The 17,888-nt window shown below is 37.7% G+C and overlaps 1 long non-coding RNA gene across 1 annotated transcript in view; it reads left to right on the plus strand.

Moving 5' to 3' along the window:
- The window catches only part of LOC133048936 (uncharacterized), a 144,671-nt gene that overhangs the window by 112,958 nt on the left and 13,825 nt on the right, over positions 1–17,888 (plus strand). Inside the window, exons 7-14 of the long non-coding RNA XR_009691155.1 lie at positions 5,992–6,096; positions 6,202–6,336; positions 9,798–9,968; positions 10,069–10,273; positions 10,747–10,809; positions 12,003–12,201; positions 14,564–14,795; positions 15,166–15,280. This is a non-coding gene — a long non-coding RNA (uncharacterized LOC133048936). The remainder of the gene's footprint in view (positions 1–5,991; positions 6,097–6,201; positions 6,337–9,797; positions 9,969–10,068; positions 10,274–10,746; positions 10,810–12,002; positions 12,202–14,563; positions 14,796–15,165; positions 15,281–17,888) is intronic.

Below are 17,888 nucleotides of genomic sequence, written 5' to 3' on the forward strand. Positions count from 1 at the left end.
TGGATTGTGTATGTGTTAGTCACTCAGTCGTGTCAGACTCTTTGCAACCCTGTGGACTATAACCTGCCAGCCTCCTCTGTCCATGGAATTTCCCAGGCAAGAATACTGGGGTGTGTTGCCATTTCCTTCTCCAGGGAAATCTTCCCAACCCCAGGGATTGAACCTAGGTCTCCTGCATAGCAGGCAGATTCTATACCATCTAAGCCACCAGGGAAGCCCTAGATATGCTGGGCTAAATAAAATACTTAAAATTCATTTCACTTGTTTCTTTTTAATTTTTAAAAACTGTGCTATTAAATATATGTGACCCCTGTTAGATTTCTCTTGGACAGCACTTGGTCTAAGATGATGCAGTGGAGATTCAAACAGGATGCAGCAGGGAGGCATGCCATGGAGCCTGGGATTGAAGGAAGGCTGCCTGGAGGAGCAGATGCATCCTGAGCCGAGTCAAGGATGGGCAGAGGTTATCCAGGCAATAACAAATCTAAAGGGCATTCCAGATGGAGGTAACAGGAAGGTGTGGAAAGGCTTGTGTTTATGGAGTGCTGGAGGCAGTTGGTTATTCCACAGGATAAAGGATTGTCAGCTGGGAGACTGGAAGAAAAAGCTACCAGGGAAGTGAAGTCTAATTTTCCCATCATTTAAGATCCAGTTGTCGTTAAATGCTCTGGTTCTTGTCTTATGCTTGAGGTCTGGTTATGTTTCCACTATTGTTAGAAGTTTTGGACTATCAGCAATGGAGAGTTGGAAGGTCATGTCTCTAATAGGGCTATCCCAGAGGACAGGACTAATAATGTGAAGGTGCTGCTTGGAAGGCAGGATGCCATTTTTCCCTCGGCAGTAGTCTGAAAGATGGGAAGGCAGCCTAAGACTGCCATCTCAGGTGTAGGACTGATGAATGAGATGAATGAGAATCAGATAGGAAGTTCAGAGCTTTTGATTTGTTCTCATTCATTGGGCTCAAGGAGAGTATACATGGTTGCATTCATGCTCGTTTACCTGTCAATGGATTTTAGGAGGATTCCTCCTCCAATAAATTTCCACCAATATGGAATATAATCGTTTATCAGATTACATTAATTTGCATGCATATTATACAACTCTATCACAAATCACCCTTAGGTCTTCTGCCATTAGGAACAAATTATTAACATGGATATTCAGTAGGTTGTGGAAGAGGAGTAGCAAAAGAAGACTTTGGAAGCCTAAGTGGATGGAGAAGCTGGAGAGTTAGAGAGCATCTTCCATCTTACAGTTTTCCCTTGTCCCTAGATACTATCTGGGAAATTTCTGTGCATTGGTCCTTGTTCTGTTTTTGGAACCACTAGGATAATGAATCAAATCTCCCGTTCTCTTGACAGCCACTTGGAAAATTTGAAGAGCATTTTATATCTTCCCCTTAATTCTTCTTTTCAATGGATTAAAGCTTTTCATCTCCTTTGGCTGCTAATCATAGAACCCTCTGGTTCTCTCCCAGAGGGAGAAAACCAGACTCTCCAGAAAACTGTGTACCTTAAGTGTACCTCTCCTAGCTGAACACAATGTTCCAAGCTTTGCCCAAACATCAAAATGTAAAGTGGACTTATTACCTACCTCCACTTCTTCCAGAGAGTCCTCAGTTGTGGTTGGTTGGCAGTCCCTTGAGACTTCAGATCTAGAATGAACTTGGTTGATAAGAAAAAGCCCTATTATTCTCACAGACTCACAGACTTGGAAAACAAGCTTATGGTTGCCAGGAAAAAGGATGTGGGGAAGGGATAGCTGAGGATTTGGGGATGGAAATGTACATACCGCTATGTTTAAAATGGATAAGCGACAAGGACCTACCATACAGCACAGGGAACTCTGCTCGATGTTATGTGGCGGCCTGGATGGGAGGGGAGTTTGGGGGAGAATGGACAACTTATGCGTGGATGGCTGAGTCCCTTCGCTGGTCACCTGAAACTATCACAACATGGTTTGTTAATCGGCTATACCCCAACACAAGATGAAAAGTCTTAAAAAAGAAAAAGCTCTGTTTTTTTCTCACTGGGTGTTATTGACTTATCTAACACTTCTGGACCTTTTTTTTTTTTTTTTTCTTTTTAAAGAAGATATGATGACTTCTGTGGTTATAGAAATAAATTTTGGGAAAAGTGGAAAATGTGAACAAGCAAAATGACCATTATTAACAGGTTGACATGTATAAACCAATTGTTTTTATGCATAGGGATGCATATGTATTGAGGATGGCATTTTGCAATAGCGCTGAACTGTCCTCTGTGAACATGTTTCACATAACATTTTTATTAATTACATATTTAGTCATATCAAAATTTTATAGACTAGTCAACCAGTCCTCTGCTGTTGGACATTTAGGTTATGAATTTTTTTGTCATTATGATTAATGCTTTAATAAACATCCATGAATCTAAATTTAAAAAAATTTTCTATTGAATTGTAGTTGGTTTAAAATATTGTTAGTTTAATTTGTACAGCAAAGTGATTCAGTTATATATATATATATATATATTCTTCTTCAGATTCTTTTCAATTATAAGTTATTATAAGATATTGAATATAGTTCCTTATGTGTGTGCTGTATACTTGGTCACGTCAAACACTTTGCCACCCCATGGACTCTAGCCAACCAGGCGCCTCTGTCCATGGGATTCTCCAGGTAAGAATACTGGAGTGGGCTGCCATTCCCTTCTCCAGGGGATCTTCCCAACCCAGGGATTGAACCCAGGTCTCCTGCATTGCAGGTGGATTCTTTACCATCTGAGGCTATACAGTAAATTCTTGTTGCTTATCTATTTTATATAAGGTAGTATAAATCTTTCATCTCAAACTCCTAATCCATCCCTCTTCTGCACTCTTTCCCTTTTGGTAACCCTAAGTTTGTTTTCTGTCTGTGAGTCAAGATTTTTTGTTAAGGTGAATTCCTAGAAGTGAAATTACTGGAATAAAAGATAGAATATTTAAAGTTTAGTTTGTATAAGTCATATTGTCTTCTCGAAATACTGTACTAATGTGGATGTGTTACCAGCAACAGCAAGAATACCGATTTCTCTACACACTTGCACTCATAAAAATTTTGACAGTTTTTAGAACAAAAACAAGTAATATTTTGTTGTTTTAATTTGCATTTTAATAACTAGTGAGAGTGAACATTTTTTTCACTTGTCTATTGCCATCTTCTTTTGGAGAATTAACTTTTCATACCTGTTTCCATTTTTCTATTAGGGCATTTTTATTTTTTCTTAATGGCTTGATGGCTTGGAGTAGTTATTTTAGTGCAAAGAATATTTATCTCCCCCAATTTTCTCAGTTTATTTGCTTTTTGGCTTTTTATTTCATTATAAGTAGATGCATTCTGGATTAAGTCTTCTATCAGATTATTCTTGATTTATAGAAAAATTATGTTTTTCTGTGCATGTGTTATTTAACTGGTGAGCTTACTAAACATTCACATTCATTTGAAATGTTTTTTAACTTATATTTGAATTCCATATCTATTTTTGTCTTACTGTGCTAGCTAGAAATTCAAGGACAATGGTATATAGTAGTGGTGATAATGGACATCCTTGTTTCTGACTTTAATAGGAATACCTTAATGCTTAATTATTAAGCATGATACTGGCTTTTTGTTTGAGATATATATCAAAACAAATATGTATTTGCTAAGTAAATGTCAATTTATTCAACTATCTCTACAATTTAAAGGAATAATTCCTGAATTTTATCAAATATATTTTAGCATCTATTTATATGAATGTGGTCTCTCCCTCGTGATTTCTCTCTCTCTCTCTCTAGAAACAATTGCAAATTTAGAGACGAGTTATGAGTATAATACAAATAACTATTTTTCTGGAACCATTTGAGAGTTTGTGGCTGACATAATATTCACAAACTCCAAGTACCTTTGTGTATATTTCCTACAAACCAGGAATATTCTCTTGCATTATCAAAATACCACCACCTAAACCAAACACTGAAACATTACTAACATCTAATATGTAGATTCCATTCAAGTTCTGTCATATGTCCCAACCACATTCCGATAATATCGAGTTCAGAATCACATGCTACCCATACAAAAAAGTATACACACGTTTATAGCCACATTATTCATAACAGTCCAAAAATGGAAGCAACCCCAGATGTCTATCAATTGATGAATAAACAAAATGTGTTATCTCCATGTAATGGAATTTTATTTAGCCAAAAGAAAGAATGAAGTGCAATCATATGCTCTACCTCTGAGTGACAATATTATGCTAAATGAAAGAAGCCAGTTGTTATATTAATACAAAAGATCACATGTTATGTGATTCCATTTATATGAAAGGCCAAGAACAGACAAATCCATAGACTGAAAGTAGATTAGTGTTCCCAGGGACTGGGGGATATTGGGAGAGGGAATAGGGGTGATTACTACTGGGTACAAGGCTTCTTTTTTGGGGTGATAAAAATGTTTTTAAGTGGTGGTGATGGTTGCATATCTCTATGAACATAGTAAAAAGAACATCAAAGTGTGTACTTTATAAGGGTGAAATTTTTGTGTTATGAATTTTATCTTCATAAAGCTGTTATTAAAGAAAATATTTGTATTTGCACTTTACTTATCATGTCCCCTTGGTCTCCTCAATATGGAACAGTGGTTCGGTCTTTTCTAGGCTTTATCGACCTTGACAGTTTTGAAAATTATGGGCCAGTTCTTTTGTAGGTTATTCTCAATTTTAGATTGTCTGATATTTCCCCATGATTACATTCAGCTTATGCATCAGAGCTGGAAATCTCATGGAAGGAATACTGTGTTCTTTACATTGTATCTTATCAGGTGATACATGATTTTGATTTGTCCCATTACCAATGATGTTCAATTTGACCAGGTGATTAAGGTGTTATCTGTCAGGTTTCTCTCCTATAAACATATTATTCCTTTCCCTTCTGAATAATTTTCTTTTATGGAAAGTTACTTTGGAAGAGTGTAAAAATCCATTCATTGTCAAAGTTGTATTCATTTATTAGTATGAACCCATGTTTTGGCATTTAATTTGCCATGTTATGATTCATTACTAAAATTACCTTTTTGATGTCAGTTTACCTGAGATTTGACCCATGAATCTTCTCAAATTGGCATCTATATCCTTTTAGTATATCCCCTTCATGCTGTGAGTGATTCCAAATGATTCTCTGGTGTAACAAAATGCTCCAGTTTGTGTTCTGCTTTCTCGAGCCCTAGAATCAGTCATTTTCCCAAGAAAGACTGGTTCCTCTTAGAAGAAAATGCTACTTAGAAACCAAGAGTTGATCTCTAAGGAATTCACTCTGATTTGAAGGGTTTCACTGCTTCACACCCCTCTCAGTGGACTGAGCTAAAGAATATATGTAGATTCCTATATATGTACACTCTCTTACATCTGTGTGGTTCTCTATGTTATTAATATCTGTATCTATCCATCCATCCATATATGGAATGCCATGACTTTATAGTGATACTTTTACTTCAGTCCAGCTCAATAGTTTGAGTTTTCTGCCTTTCCACATTTGTATATCCATCCTCTGAGAGTAAGAAATCTGACCTTTATTGTCCTTACGAGCTTTACATATGTGATAAAATTCTTGTGTAAAACCAATCTTCTGTTCAGCACCACTGCTGCCTCCCTGTGTTTGCCCTTCTCGCAGCACTCAAGATCTAATCTACACCCATTTATTCCTGGCCCTGGATGCTGGCTTTTGGGCTGAATAGGTCAGAAAGGGAAGAGGGGTAGGATGAGAAGGAGAAGAAAGTCGTTTTTCTTTTTTGGCTTATAAGTTAGTGAATTATATTAATAGATTTTTTTACTAACATTGACTCACTCTTGCACTTTTGCAATGTGCCTTGCTTTGATTTTTTTTCCACTCTTAAGATTTCTTAATAATTTATTTTGCTGATCTGCAAAAGCCATGGCATACCGAAAATTTTCTTAGGCATTCCTTTAATTTTATTGTTTTTTATTTCTACAGAGGAATACATGGCTTCCTCCTGACTTCTTTGCATTTTCCCAGTGCCTTTGATTTGGGAAATACTATAAGAATGATGGCTGCATGTTTCAGTGTTGGGAATTCATGGTATGTCTCAGAAGCAAGGAATCACAGGATATCTACTTTTCAGTGGTGAGTATGCCTCTCACAAAAGCCACACCATTATTTATAATACTGTAATTTTTTTCATAGAAACAGAACAGGGATTCTCAACATTTCCTGAAATTTCAAAACTCAGAAGAAGATTTAAAAAAAAAAAAAGAATATTCAACTAAATATTCATTTGTTAGCCCAGCACTGGAAGGACCCAGCCCTAAATAATAACTGGTGAGTAAATCAACACCAATACCACTATCATTCATCTCCTTCCTATCAGCCTAACCCAAAAGAATTTCTTGGCGCCTACAAGAAAGTTAATTGAAAAGATAAATCTACTTTGGGAAGCATTTGTATTTTAAGGAGAGATGGAATTGGGGAAGTGCCATGCTGACATCTATCATTCTACAAATCATAATTATTGTCAGTGATCTGAAACCTGGCGCATGTTATGATGGTTAAATAATGTCCATAGTTTTGCTCTCCAGGAATGCTTTTGTCACCGACATGATCATTATCATGCTGCTTGGGTCTTTTAGGCCTAATGTGTAAGCTGCTTATATTTATCTGGATAGTTGGTTCATTTTGGTGGCAGCCACCTTGCAGGTATGATTTTTTCTTCCACTGACAGAAAACAAAGCCTGGATTCCTATCTTTTTTTTCTCTAAAGCATAGTTATATTTTTTAATTGGAGTATAATTGTATTATAATGTCATTTCTGCTGTACAATGAAGTGAATCAGCTATATGCGTACATGTATCACCTCCCTCTTGGACTTCCCTCCCACCCAGCCCCAAATCCTACACGTCTAATTTGTCACAGAGCACGAAGCTAAGAATCCTGTGCTTTAAAGCACGTGTATCTATTTTATACATGGTTTCATTATTTATACTTTCTTCCTCATCTCCCTCTAGCCCAAAAAATAAGGTCTGTGCATGTACATATATTCCCACAGTACATGTGTTCAGTTCAGTTGCCCCCAAAAATAAAGTCTGTCACTGTTTCCACTGTTTCCTCATCTATATGCCATGAAGTGATGGGACCAGATGCCAAGATCTTAGTTTTCTGAATGTTGAGCTTTAAGCCAACTTTTCCCACTCTCCTCTTTCACTTTCATCAAGAGGCACTTTAGTTCTTCACTTTCTGCCATAAGGGTGGTGTCATCTGCATATCGGAGATTATTGATATTTCTCCTGGCAATCTTGATTCCAGCTTGTGCTTCATCTAGCCCAGCGTTTCTTATGATGTGCTTTGCGTATAAGTTAAATCAACACCCTCTTCCAACAACACAAAAGAAGACTCTACACATGGACACCACCAGATGGTAAATACTGAAATCAGATTGATTCTATTCTTTGCAGCCAAAGATAGAGAAGCTCTATACAGTCAGCAAAAAGCAAGACCAGGAGCTGACTGTGGCTCACATCATGAACTCCTATTTGCAAAATTCAGACTTAAATTGAAGAAAGTAGGGAAAACCACTAGACCACTCAGGTATGACCTAAATCAAATCCCTTATGATTATACAGTGGAAGTGAGTAATGGATTCAAGGGATTAGATCTGATAGAGTGCCTGATGAACTATGGACAGAGGTTTGTGACATTGTACAGGAGACAAGGATCAAGACCATCCCAAAGAAAAATGCAAAAAAGCAGAATGGCTGACCTAGGAGGCCTTACAAATAGCTGTGAAAAGAAGGGAAGTGAAAAGCAAAGGAGAAAAGGAAAGATATACCCATTTTAATGCAGAGTTCCAAAGAATGGCAAGGAGAGATAAGAAAGCCTTCCTTAGTGATCAGTGCAAAGAAATAGAGGAAAACATTAGAATGGGAAAGACTAGAGATCTCTTCAAGAAAATTACAGATACCAAGGGAACATTTCATGCAAAGATGGGCACAATAAAGGACAGAAATGGTATGGACCTAACAGAAGCAGAAGATATTAACAAGAGGTGGCAAGAAGACACAGAAGAACTATACAAAAAAGATCTTTACGACCCATATAATCACAATGGTGTGATCACTCACCTAGAGCCAGATATCCTGGAATGCGAAGTCAAGTGGGCCTTAGGAAACATCACTATGAACAAAGCTAGTGGAGATGATAGAATTCCAGTTGAGCTATTTCAAATCCTAAAAGATGATGCTGTGAAAGTGCTGTACTCAATATGCCAGCAAAGTTGGAAAACTCAGCAGTGGCCACAGGACTGGAAGAGGTCAGTTTTCATTTCAATCCCATAAAAAGGCAATGCCAAAGAATGATCAAACTACCGCACAATTGCACTCATCTCACACGCTAGTAAAGTAATGCTCAAAATTCTCCAAGCCAGGCTTCAGCAATATGTGAACCATGAACTTCCAGATGTTCAAGCTGATTTTAGAAAAAGCAGAGGAACCAGAGATCAAATTGCCAACAGCTGTTGGATTATCAAAAAAGCAAGAGTTCCAGAAAAATCTATTTCTGCTTTATTGACTACGCCAAAGCCTTTGACTGTGTGGATCACAATAAACTGTGGAATATTCTGAAAGAGATGGGACTACCAGACCACTTTAACTGCCTCTTGAGAAATATGTATGCAGGTCAGGAAGCAACAGTTAGAACTGGACATGGACTGGTTCCAAATAGGAACAGGAGTATGTCAAGGCTGTATATTGTCACCATGCTTTTTTAACTTATATGCAGAGTACATCATGAGAAATGCTGGGCTAGTTGTAGCACACGCTGGAATCAAGTTTGCCAGGAGCTTGTGGTGAAAACTTTAATTAATTTGGTCATACAACAAATATTTATTGAGAGTCGTCCATGTGCTAGACACTTTCCTAAGTGCTGAAGGAGAATCAATTGGCAAAGACAGACATGGTCCTTGCTGGTTTAACAACAAGATTTAGTTTTCTAGAAACAAAAGTCCTGGTTTTTAATATTTGCCTATTTCAATCTCTCCATGTTCTATATTACCTGGCACATAAGAACTCAAGCATGGCAACTATTATCATATGTCCTGATCATAATTATCATCAATATTATGTAGGATAGTGCTTTAACAACATGCTAAAAAGAAACCATCATCTCTGGGCAGTGGTGGGGGGATGTCCAAGATACATATTTATGAGTGAGTGAGTGTGTATGTGTAAAGGTAAAGAAAAGCAGAAAAGGGTCTACAAGGATACACACTGGATTTGGTATGATTATATCAAAAACATGTGTTTTGAGAAGAAGTTAACAAAATGGGACTTTTTCTTTACTAAAACTCTGTACAGTTTGAATTTTGAATCATGAGTATGAATTAATTTTATTCATTAATTTTATTTTATTAATAAAACAATTAACTAATTAAAATAATTAAAATTAATTAATTTTATTCACTGTCCAAGTTGCACACACAGAGTTGTCTCATATGATGTCAGTCCAACAGTGACCAAATGCATAGTAGACAAACAGCAGTTACCATAATATATGAATCATTGTAGATAGAATCATTGTTAAATAGTTATTGTTTTCCTGATGAAAGTGACTTCAACTGTTGATAGAAAATGAAATAGAATCAAGACACTTGATAAGTATTCCAGTTGCTGCAAAATAAACCACTCTTGTGGCTTAATGATAGTGTTTATTTTGCTCACAGATTTGCAGTTTGGGAGGGTTGGAGTCAGGGTGTGATAGGGACATTTTGTCTCTTTTCTACTGGACATCAGGTGGGTTGACTGGAAGGCTGAAGGCAGAATCATCTGAAGGGCACTCACGTGTCTGGTAGCTGACGCTGACTGTTGTCTGGGACCAACGTGGGGCTGTGGCTGGAAAACCTCCATGTGGCCCTTCCATATGGCTGCTCATCTTCCCCGCAGTATGGTGGCCAGGTTCCAAAGGTGAGTGTCCCAAGAGAGAGTTGGGTGGAAGCTGTGTCAACTTTCTTGACTTAACCTCCAAAGTCACAGAGGTCACTTTCTTCACATTCTGTTCGTCAAGGGGAAAAAAGAAAAATGAACTCTATCCCTTGATGGGCAAGTAGCAAGTTCTACAAGAGCATATGGGACTGGAAATACTAATGTGGCCATTTTTGGAAAATACAACCCGGCCCAGTAAGTCCTCTCTTTACTGACGTGATCTGTACTATACAGCTGCAGAGCAGAGATGGAAAACAGCCCAGGGCTGCTTGGCTGCCCAGCTGAATGTGAGTATTGCAACTTTACCTTTACTCCAAAAACCATATTCATACATTGTGAGAGCTGTGAATTCTCATGTAAGGAACCAAAAGAATTTCAGTATTGTAGTATTATTCATGCTTAGCACAGCCATGGTTTTGAGATCAGCTTTCCTGAGTACTGTCAAATTTATCATAGCCTAAAAGGCAGATTGACACATTATAGGGACAGTTAAAGTCTATTTTTATTGATTGGACTCAGGAAACTGGTGTATTATTTTTGCCTCTGAGCTTACTTCTCAAATACAACAAAAGAGCCCAGAAAGGAGATTCATGAAAATGTATGGTTTGCAACACAATTTCAAATATTCTCCTTCAATGCATATTGGTGTTCTTATAACCTACCAGCCACACTTAAGGCTATGTTAAGTTTAACATGTGAGAAGTCAGATGCATTTATCATTTTTGATTAAGGCTCATTAAGGATTCACTTGTATCCCTAGAGTCCTTGGTTCCCACTGTGGCATACACACAAGAAAACATATTAACACTGGACTAATCACCAGGTATGTATAGATTACCCATAGAGTAACACTTAGAGAATTGTCAGAAAGCATCCAATTAATGGAGCCTACTAGGTTCACATCTCCCTTTATTTTACAATATGAATTATTAGCCCCAAATCAGTGGTAAATTAGATCTGCAGGGATTCTAATTTTTAGAAACTCTATTACTATTAATTTTTATTTCTTTGAACATAACCAAGTTCTTCTCTCATTTAAGAAGATGTAGTCATCATGTAACCAAAGTCTTATAAACTAAGCTCTTTTGGTGATTGACGTGTGAAAAATAAAAGAAAAACAGACTTTCACACTGCCTTTTAAAGTGTGAAAAAACAGTCTTTATTCACGGTTGGATAAATCAGTCAAAGTGAATTTTAACAAAGTTTTGCCCCCAAATATTTTCTTGTTTAGACTGAAGACAGCCATGAAACATTTCTTTTAAGCTCAGTCAACATTTCATTCTTTAGGAATTTGTTAGAAACTTAAAACTTTTTCCAGTCCTTTTCCCCCCATCACAACAATGCCAAAGTAGCAAACAAAGCAAACTTGGTGCTTGTATCTTTCCTGAAACTGACATCATACATGGAATTCAGATATGTGACCCCCAATGCTTATGTTTATTGATGTGTCCTTGTAAAGAACATTTACTGATATGCCCAGCTCAGACAATTATTAAAACCATCAGTTAAGACAGTAAATCTGGTTGTTCTTCAGTTCACCTAGGGGAACCTTTATAAAATACTGATTCTTGGACCCACTCCCCCAAAATGCTGGCTCACAGGCTATGAATGAAGCCAAGAAATCCATACGTTTCAAAAGTTCCTCTTAAAATTCTGGGTGTTGGCCCAGGGTGGGAATGACTGAATGGGAATATTTGCTAACTTTTGAAGTAACTTTTGTAAGGTAAGATGTTCTGCCTTGATAGAGTTTTTATAGCTCAAAACAAAGTGATATTATGCTTGAATTTCTCTCCTTATTACATTTTACAATAGGAATCCAGGCTTACCCTAAACTTTTATATATTTATAGTAGAAGCTACAGCTTTATAAACAAAATGGGGAAAGAAATTCTAGTTCATAAGTCTCATCATTATTTTCCTCTTCGCTTTGTGTTTGGGCTGAAATGTATTTTATATATATGTTATATATAATGATTACTTTCATTATTTGGTAAACTTTTTCTTCTTGATCCTTCAGGCCCCTCTAGCTGGAACTCTTGAAATAAAGGAACAGCTATTAACAATTAATTATGGTTAGAGGATATGAATGGGGCTTGCCTCATAAAAGTGGAATTTTTTGTGTGTAGAGCCACATAGGATACAAAAATATCAACAGATAGAGGAACAGAAGAAACAAAGGCACAGATGCTTGAAGCTGTCTGGCACACTTCAGGATGGTGAGTAGCTCAGTGCAGGCCAGATATAAGATAAATGGGAGATATCAGCGGCAGGGGTAGGGGTGAAGAATTCTTTCTTGGTTCTATTTCCCATGTTCTGGAGTGGTTTTTTGAGGAAATACATTAAGATGGGTTCTGAGTGTGCTTCTGGCCCTGAGGTTGATCAGGGCTCAGCTATGGGCAAAAGAGGAGGCAACAGAATATCAGGGCATTTTCTAGTCTTAGTCTCCATGATGTAAAATTTGGGCATGTGTTCTTTTTTTGTTTATCCTTTTAAAAAAATTTTTAATTGGAGGATAATTGCTTTACAATATTGTGTTGGTTTCTGCCATATATCTCCCCCCCCACCCCGCCCCCTGCTGTATCGCTGTATTCTTGATCTTAGTGTTTTTCTTCCACAGTTCAGTTCAGTTGCTCAGTTGTGTCTGATTCTTTGCGACCACATGGACTGCAGCACCCCAGGCCTCCCTGTCTATCACCATTTCCCGGAGTTAGTAAACTCATGTCCATTGAGTCGGTGATACCATCCAACCATCTCATCTTCTGTTGTCCACTTCTCCTCCTGCCTTCAATCTTTCCCAGCATTGGGGTCTTTTCAAATAAGTCAGTTCTTTTCATCAGGTGGCCAAAGTATTGGAATTTCAGCTGCAACATCAGTCCTTCCAATGAATATTCAGGACTGATTTCCTTTAGGATGGACTGGTTGGATCTCCTTGCTGTCCAAGGGACTCTCAAGAGTCTTCTCCAACACCACAGTTCAAATGCATCAATTCTTCGGCATTCAGCTTGCTTTATAGTCTAACTCTCACATCCATACATGACTACTAGAAAACCATAGCCTTGACTAGACAGACCTTTGTTGGCAAAGTAATGTTTCTGCTTCTTAATATACTGTCTAGGCTGGCCATAACTTTCCTTCCAAGGAGCAAGTATCTTTTAATTTCATGACTGCAGTCACCATCGGCAGTGATTTTGGAGCCCCCAGAAATAAAGTCTGTCACTGTTTCCACTGTTTCCCCATCTATATTTCATGAAGTGATGGGACCAGATGCCATGATCTTAGTTTTCTTAATGTTGAGCTTTAAGCCAACTTTTCCCACTCTCCTCTGTCACTTTCATCAAGAGGCACTTTAGTTCTTCGCTTCCTGCCATAAGGGTAGTGTCATCTGCATATCTGAGGTTATTGATATTTCTCCTGGCAATCTTGATTCCAGCTTGTGCTGGAATCTGGTAATCTGCTGTGCTTCATCCAGCCCAGCGTTTCTCATGATGTACTCTGCATATAAGTTAAATAAGCAGGGTGACAATATACAGCCCTGATGTACTCCTTTCCCTATTTGGAACTAGTCTGTTGTTCTATGTCCAGTTCTAACTGTTGCTTCCTGACCTGCATATAGGTTTCTCAAGAGGCAGATCAGGTGGTCCGGTATTCCCATCTCTTTAACAACTTTCCAGAGTTTGTGGTGATCCACACAGTCAAAGGCTTTGGCATAGTCAATAAAGTAGAAGTATATGTTTTTCTTCCACACCTTCTCTTAATTTGGTATATACATTCAATGTCTTTGTCCTGGTTTTAATTCTCCCTGTGGTATCTCAGATTACTGAGTGAGATCCTTGAGGGGTTTATGATGTGCTGATCCTTTGAGAAAGGTGTTTTCCTTTGACTGCTCTTCTAGCTCTGTTGGTGGGCACTGTGGGTGGGCTTGGCTGGAACGTCATAATGAAGCAGTGAGAACTAGATGATTATAATCCAGTGTTCCACTTCTGAATTTCTGAATCAGTGACCAAGTCAAAAGGTGGCTAATGAACAGTTAATCTGATGTTTTGCATTTATGGATTTCCATATAAAAGGTGATGGCGCACATTTTGTTTCTCCAGAAGTCAAAGAGCTAATATAGAAATTAGATCTAGTTCAGTTTTTACCAACAAAGCTTACACTGATGGTCAAAGTACCTGTTTTTTTATACATTTAAATATTGATTAGTATAATAATTTTTCAATTTACCAGTTTTCAGAAACAAATCCAAATAGTTTACATGCTTCAGGGAAATTTTAAAATGCACGTTTACTTCTTCAAAACTGTAATTACTGTGAAAACTCTTGTTGTTGTTCCCACTATTTTGTAGTTATATCTAGAAGTCACATTTGGACAAAATATATAGGCTCCTCATTAATGCTACTTGAAGATTTTTATATTTGATTACATGTATTGTCTGTTACTTCCAAGACTTTCTTGGGGCCACATTTTAGCACTCTAAAAATGAGCTGTGTACATTGTAATCTCTGGACATTTCATGGAGCACCTTCCCTTCCCCAAACCAAAAACTGTTGTTAAATTTACACTGCTGCTTGGCCATTTTAGAATCAAGAAAGTGTGGGAAATGCATGCATGGAGGATGCAAGACTTTGATTCTGTCAAAAGGAAAGAATGAGAACATGATAAATAAGGCAGAAGAATTGCTTTGACTGAAGATTTCAAAACTATACCTCCCTCTTCCTCTGTATTTTGAACATGGTTCCATATACATCTGACAGCTAGAAGTTGGTGATGACTTTTTCTGCAGTGCCTAAAGGAGCAACAAAAGATGGATCAGGTGCCTTACTATCACTTTATTTCCAATATTTTAAAATCGGTTTAGTAACCTAATGATCTCAATTTTTACTGATGTTAGAGGGGGCATTTTTACCTAGAGATTAAGTATAAAACTTTGGAATGGTAAAATCTTAAAAAAAAATTATTTTATATTGGAGCTATAGTTTTTTAACAAAGCCTTAGTTTCAGGTGTACAGTCAGTGATACATGTATCTATTTGTTTTCAAATTCTTTTCCCGTTTAGGTTTTTATCGAATATTGAGCAGAGTTCCCTGTGCTATAGAGTAGATTCTTGTTGGTTTTCTATTTTATATATAGCAGTGTGTATATGCTCTGATACTGTCTCCTCCATATCCACTGCCACTGTCCAGACTTCCTGCCTCCTTCAAGTATCTCACTATCCTGCAGAGAATGTTCTGCCTCTCCTTCCTCCAATATTCTCCCTTCTGACGAGATCACCAATTTTATTAAAAAAAAAAAGAAAAGGTATGATATTAAAATTTTTAAAATTTTTATTTCAATTTTGTTGATTTATAATGTTTGTTTCAGGTGTCCAGAAAAGTGATTCAGTTATATATATATGTTTATGTATATATATACTTTTTAAGATTTTTTTCCCTTGTAGGTTATTACAAGATATTGGGTATAGTTCTCTGTGTCATGCAGTTTATCTACTTTGTGCATGTTTATTTATATTTTAATCCTAAACTCCCAATTTATCCCTCTGCCCTCCCTTTCTTTTTGCTAACCACGAGTTTGTTTTCAGAGTCTGTGAGTCTGTTTCTGTTTTATAAATTCATTTGTATCACTTTCTTAGATTCTGTGTGTAAGCAATATCATACGATATTTGTCTCTTACTTCACTTAGTATGATAATCTGTAGGTCCATCCACATTGCTACAAACTGCATTACTTCATTTTTTTTTTATGGGCGAGTAATAGTACGTTGTATATTATATACCACATCTTCTCAATCCATTCATCTGTTGATGTGCATTTAGACTGCTTCCATGTCTTGGCTGTTGTGAATAGTGCTGCAGTGAACATTGGGGACATGTATCTTTTCAAATTATGGTTTTCTTCACCTACATGCCCCAGAATGGCATCGTTGGGTCATATGGTAGTTCTACTTCTAGTTTTTTTTTTTTAAACTTAAAAAAATTTTTTTCTGATGATGGCCATTCTGATTAGTGTGAGATGATATCTCATTGTAGTCTTGATTTGCATTCTCTAATAATTAGTGATGTTGAGCATCTTTTCATGTGCCTCTTAGTCAGCTGTATGGCATCTTTGGGGAAATGTCTGTTTAGGTCTTCTGTTCATTTTTGGATTGGGTTTTTTGACATTGAGCTGCAAAAACTGTATATTTTGGACATTAATCCCTTGGTCGCATCATTTGCAAATATTTTCTCCATTCTGTATACTTTTTTTTTTTTTAAATGATTTCCTTTGCTGTGCAAAATCTTATAAGCTTAGTTAGGTCCTGTTTAGCTTTGTTTTTATTTCCATTACTCTAGGAGACAGATCCAAAGGGATATTGCTGCAATTTATGTCAGAATGTTCTGCCTATGTTTTCCTCAAAGAGTTTCATAGTATCAGGTCTTACATTTAGGTTTTTAATCTGCTTTATTTTATTATGTATGGTGTTAAACAGTGTTCTCACTTCTGGGAATTTTAAATATTGTCCAGTCCTGTCAAATCCTCTAAGAACCTTCTTCCAACTTTAGGTCCAGAGTTTTGCTTGATAATCCCTCAGCCTGATGATTATAGTAAGTTCTTACACAATTCATACCCCATTACTTTTGACCTCAGAATAGCAACCTTTAAACCAGGTTAAATTTTCTAGTTACCATGGACAGGTAAGTTGCTTAATGAGCAGCAAAGTATAAGAGATATTTGGGGGTCAGACATACTGCAATTCAGGTCTCACTTCTGCCATGTCTTAGATGTGCAACTGGTCATTACTCAACGTCTATAACCTTTATTCGTTTATTCAAGTCATCCAAAAAAATCACTGGTGTAAATGAAGCTTGTCCATACAGAACGTGCCAGCACTAGCCTGGACACTGAGTGTACATTGTGAAACACAACTGATATATTTCCTGCTCTCCAAGAGCTTAGTTTCTGAAGATACATGAGAATGAGTTGCCAGTGACCTTTCAGAGGCTAAGTTCTCTGACAGGGATAGCCCAGGCGTGGAAATGGGGCACACTGTGTAGGCAAAACTTTTGGAGAAATTACATCAAGCCTCCTATATGAAGAATGACTGGGGGCGGTCAGATGGTTAGGAATGATCGTGACTACCTTGACACTCCTAGGTTGTTGGGTTATAGCGTGAAACAGAGACAGTGAATATAACACACCAGGAGTGCGTCTGACAGGTCAGTACTGAGTCAGAAAGCATATACAGACCAGGTACCATCCTAGACATTGGAGATGCAAAAATGAGTAGGATACCGTCTTTGTCCTCTTGGGTCTCAGCAGCCCGAGGTCCACCTCGAGCTGTGTAGGCGGCCTCTATTACTGCTCTCGTCCCCACTGTATTGTGCTTGCCTGTTCCCATGTCTTGAGACCACCAGTATCGCGAAGTCAGGAATGCTTGTCTGATAGGCACTGTGGTATCTTCAGTGCTGAGCAGTGCCTAGTGGACGTTTATATTCATCTTACCCCCGTAACAGATGGGGTCAGGTTCCCTGTTACATTTCTCCCTTACCTTTTCAGCTTACACCTGTCCAACTTTTAACTCCTCTCCCTGGCAGCTTTTATTTGCCCGAAGCTTTTCTCTGTCCAATTAGGTCCACTCGGTTCGCATATGAGTGCAGGAGAATTTAAGCGCCACCCCAGCGGCTCTCAGTGGCAGGGGGTATATAGTTGGTATAGAAAACCTCAGCTTCCAGTGCCTGGGATGACTCTCAGGCATGTCTTCTACACTGGCTTCATGTTCTCCTTAGAGGATTTAGATCCAGTTACCCCAGAGCAATAACTCGATGGATAATTTACACTCTCTTCCTTATCTTTGGAGACGGAAATGGCAACCCACTCCAGTAATCTTGCCTGGAGAATTCCATGGACAGAGGAGCCTGGCAGGCTACATG

Source organism: Dama dama, chromosome 29 (genome assembly GCF_033118175.1).
Source record: "Dama dama isolate Ldn47 chromosome 29, ASM3311817v1, whole genome shotgun sequence".
Classification (NCBI taxonomy): Eukaryota; Metazoa; Chordata; class Mammalia; order Artiodactyla; family Cervidae; genus Dama; species Dama dama.